Source organism: Mastomys coucha, unplaced genomic scaffold, assembly GCF_008632895.1.
Source record: "Mastomys coucha isolate ucsf_1 unplaced genomic scaffold, UCSF_Mcou_1 pScaffold6, whole genome shotgun sequence".
In the NCBI taxonomy this organism is placed as follows: Eukaryota; Metazoa; Chordata; class Mammalia; order Rodentia; family Muridae; genus Mastomys; species Mastomys coucha.
Window position 1 is genome coordinate 85916717 of NW_022196912.1, and position 4946 is coordinate 85921662.

General features: G+C 39.4%; 1 protein-coding gene across 2 annotated transcripts in view; it reads right to left on the bottom strand.

Moving 5' to 3' along the window:
• The window catches only part of LOC116080166, a 60136-nt gene that overhangs the window by 41234 nt on the left and 13956 nt on the right, over positions 1–4946 (bottom strand). The gene's annotated exons all lie outside the window — the stretch shown is intronic.

A 4946-nucleotide genomic window follows, 5' to 3' on the forward strand; every position in this document is an offset into this window, starting at 1 on the left:
TTTTTGAGACAGGGTTTCCCTGGCTGTTCTGGAACTCACTCTGTAGACCAGGCTGGCCTCAAACTCAGAAATCCACCCACCTGCCTCTGCCTCCCAAGTGCTGGGATTAAAGGCATGCCACACCACTTATTTTTTTTAAAGTCAGCACAGCAAGCAAGCATTGGCAACGATAAGGTTAACAGGAGTGTTAAAGGAATAATAATTTGGCAGTTTCTTGCAGTTGAAGAATGACCTTGTAACTCAGTGCTTGCTCCTACAGGATTAATGTAGAACCAGTGAGATGGTAAAAGGGCTTGCTATACAAACCTGACAATCTAAGTTAGATCCCTGGAATCCTTGGTGGAGAAGAGAAGAGATGACTGAATCTTCTCCTCTGATCTCCATTGAGTGTGCACTGGCATGTATATCTAGATGCATGATTCAAACTGCAACATTCTAATGTGATGATAGTTCACAAAAAGCAAAACTAGAATCACAAGTCAATGATTCTTGAGATGGAAAGACAAAATTAAGCAAACTCACCTTTATAAGGTGGTGGAAATATCCCATCTGTATCTTTTGTTTTTTGAGACAAGGTTTCTCTGTGTAGCCTTGCTTGTCCTGGAATTCACTCTGTAGACTAGGTGGCCTCAAACTTAAGAGATCTAACTGCCTGCCTCTGCCTCCTGAATGCTGGACTCAAAGGTGCATGCCACCACCAAATTACGTTTAATCAAAGGATGAATCTGGGAAGTGTACATTAAAGGCCTTATACTACAATAAGCTAAAGTTTAAAATTCTGATATACAGAAACTAAGGAAATGAAAGTCAGTGTTCTTTCAAATAACTAAGTACCTGAGGATTGCTAGATTATGTTCTACTTGGGGTCAATTTTAATTGTACTCTTTTGGTTTTTTGAGACAAAGTTTCTCTGTGTAGTCCTTCCTGGCTGTCCTGGACTCACTCTGTAGACCAGGCTGGCCTCGAACTCGGAAATCCACCTGCCTCTGCCTCCCAGGTGCTGGGACTAAAGGCGTGCACCACCACTGCCCGGCTTAATTGTACTCTTAATCTGTTCTTTAAATTAGTAAACCTTGGTTTATAGTTTATACATAGGTAGACTGGATTTTTTTTTATTTCTGGTTTGTTTGTTTTGCTTTTTTTGTTGGCATTGAACTTCTCTGCCTTTGAATGAAGGGATTAAAAATGTGCTGTGTACCATCACACATGGCCAAATTTAAAAACGACTATCTCTAAACTAGGCAGTGGTGGTGTATGCTTTTTATCCTAGCCTTCAGGAGGCAGAGACAGGTGTATCTGTGGGTGCTAGGACACCTTGGTTTTCTTAAAGAGTAGACACTGGGAATTAAAGAGATCGGTTAAGAGTTTCAGGTGCTTGCTCCTTTTGCAGAGGACTACAGAGTTCAGTTCCCAAAACCTACCTCAGATGGCTCACAGCCACCTGTAAACCCAGCTCCAAGGATCCAACGTCCTCTTCTGGTTTTCTTAGGTACCAGGCATGGCACACAGAGACATACATGTGGGCAAAACACTCATACATTTACAATTAAAAAAAATTTAGGATAGGCAGAACAGTTTTGATCATCAGCAGACAACAGTAATTTTAAGGGAATATTTGGACTTCTTAAATGTATACCACTGCAACTAATTTAAAATTTTTCAAGATCTTTCTCTGTGAGAGAAGCAGAAACATTTTATAACTACTACCAAGGGCTATCACAGCCTGCATTGTGTATACAAATATATAGTCAGCTACAAATGTGCTTTGAGAAGTGGAGAACATAAATTCCAACAAAACATGAAAAGGAATCCAGGAAGTTTCCTGGACACTTGTTGGATGAGAACTCTAAGGAATTCAGAACAACAACAACAAAATGCCAGTAATAAATGGCAAAAAACTCCTGAGATGATATTGAAACAAAGTGAACTATCTTGTGGGGTAGAGTGGGGGAAGCACTCTCCCTGTGTAGGACGGCTAGCCTCGAACTCAGTATGCTCCCAGGTATTATATATCGAGGTGTATGCCCTGCCCTGCCTGTGTGACTAACATATATACAAGATTACAAAACCAAAATTGAGAAGGGAGGAATGTACGTTTCCAAAACTAGTTCTAAGACCACCAACTTTAGAATTCTTTACAGACCTGAGTTTACCAGCTAGAAAATGGGCCTTAGCAATCTGTATTTTTAATAAAGGCTTGATATTGTTTTTTTAACACTAATATTTCAGAACCACTAATTTGTCTCTTTTTGGTGAATTTGGCCTTAATGAAATTTAGTATAGCCTTAAGCTAAGCACTAGTGTAGATAGATGCTCACAAAAAAGAGGAGACACTGGAGAACAATGCTGTGGGGCTCTCTGAGAATTGCCAAAACATCAACTTACAGAGCCCTCATTGAGTCATTAATTATTGTAGAATATTTAATTGCCTTTTTGATGGTGCTGCTGCTGTTTGAGAAAGGGTCTGTAACCTGGTGTTCCAGGAACTAGGGATCTTTTTGCTTCAGCCTCTAGCTGGAGGATAGTAGCTGTATATTACAGGGAGCTAAGAATCAAAGAAAAAGGGCAACAGAAAAATTATTAGAAAATGTTAACATAATGCTTTTTAGAATTAAGCAAAACATGGTAAAACAGTAGGGGATAGTGGATATCTGGAAAAACAACTAATTTAGTGAGAAATTATCTCATTCAAGTACTGGAATTAAAGTGTGCACCACTTTAATTTTGTGAAGCAGAGGCATGCAGACCTCTGTGTGTGTATGTTTGTGTGTGTGATAGACAGACAGACACATATTTCACAAGAGTACCTAAGAGGGAAAAAGGGAGGGAGAAGTATCTAGTAAACTAAAAGCAAAAATTGTTCAAGTTCTTTAATTCCACCTAGGTGCTCCAAAGAGGGTACCCCAAGGGTATCAGGGAACATTTCAAAAACAAAGGTGGACAAGAGGCCAGGGAACAACACGGAGGAAGTTACATTATTGTTCAATAATGGTCAAACATTCAAAATTATTATTCTTATTGATAGGCCAAGGAGAAAAGTTTTGATGTAAAGCAGCCCAGGTTAATTTAATTTGGTCAAAGTTCCATAGAGGAGCTTGGTGTTGCAAGTCTCCAAGAGCAAGGAAGTAGGATTTGGTTTGCAGCAAAAATAGGTTCTGCTGACTGACTTAGTATCTTGCTAGGTGATGGCAGGGTTAAAAAGTGACAAATAATTGGCTTGCAACTCACTATTTCAGCTGCAAATGAACTTCCTGAGGACTTACTGTGATTCACATTCAAAAAGATATCACAGATTGGAAATGAAGCCCATTTGCACTCTAATGAACTTGTATCTATTGTAAGTGGAACAAATGTGGCTGAAGGCAGTTCTTACAAGTTTATGGAAGTCTACACAGATCTAGAAGCAACACCGATCCTTCCTTCACAAGGAACATAATTCATTCACAAACTCAAAACATGTTTGACATGGAAAGCCTAAAGGGCTGGCAAGCTGCTGCACACTGGACACTGACAACCGAGTTTCTCTTCCTCACTGTAGGCTCATGACACAAAGCCAATGAAGCTTCCTGAGAAAACGACGTTACATTAGAGAAATAAAGTGCTTCCCTCCTCCCACCCCCAGATATCTGGATGGCTTCCAAGTGAACTTCAGAAGTTTTAAATGTGAAGCTCAAACTCGTTTACTCTAAAACCCATTCTTTTCCCTAAATGGAAATTTGACAAAACAGGAAGTATACAGCAAGAAAGAGAAGCAAAATTTGTGGTCAAAGAATTTACTGTGAACAGCCTAGTGCTTTTTGACTATATGATAAAATACAGAACTTCAAACCTGGGAGGAAACCAGCAAATTGGTTTCAATATCATAACACATGAAGTAAGAAACAGGAGATGAGCTGGGCAGTTGGTGGCACACGCCTTTAATCCCAGCACTTGGGAGGCAGAGGCAGGTGGATTTCTGAGTTCGAGGCCAGCCTGGTCTACAGAGTGAGTTCCATGACAGCCAGGGCTACACAGAGAATAAATAAATAAAAATAATAAGAAACACGATGTTTTTGAAAAACAGGATTCTCGTTTGGTTTGAAAAATTGAAGTATTCTTTTCCTTGATTATTGAAGTATTTGAGATAAGTCGATAAGTAGGCAATTTATTTATATCTCAAATTTTGAGCTATAACAATTAAAATGGCATAACTAGGTGGTTTTGGAGGCAGGGACAGGTGGATCTCAGTACCAGAACACCCCAAGGCTACACAGAAACCCTGTCTCAAAAAGCAAAGCAACCCCTCCTTCACAAAAAAGCAAAAAAACCAACCAAACAAAACAACCCCTAAAACTACAACCACCACAAAACATTTAATAGCATACTAATACATCAAAATCCCTAGTAAGTGTCAAAAAAAAAAAAATCAGGAAGTAGACCAATTATATGGAATACACAACTTCAGTGTAATTTTTTTTTTTCTTGAGACATGTCTTACCTAGCCCTAACCTGCCTGGAACTCACTATGTAGAACAGGCTGGCCTCAAACTCAGAGATCTGCCTGCCCACTTCTGCCTCACAGGGCAATTTTGTTTGGCTCTAATTTAAGTATCTCTTATATCAGCTAATAAGAGCAATTGGAACCTCTGGCTCAGAGGTAAAGCACTCTCCTACTCAAGGTTCAACTATTAGTGGGGCCAATCCCTCTTCCTCCCTCAATAAAGCTGGTAGGTGGGCCATTAAAACCTGAGAATTTGTTCCTTATGTAGTAAGAATACCAGCAACCTTTGCAAATACTAAAATTATTCTGTGAAAGTCTGCTATTTATTCTCAAGGGTTCTTAATTTTTTTAGGGACAGATGGGCATATGTCCATCTAAAAAGAAATATGCTTATAAATTCCTATCTGAAGAAATAAGATGTTTCCAGGACAGCCAAGGCTACACAGAGAAACCCTGTCTCCAAAAA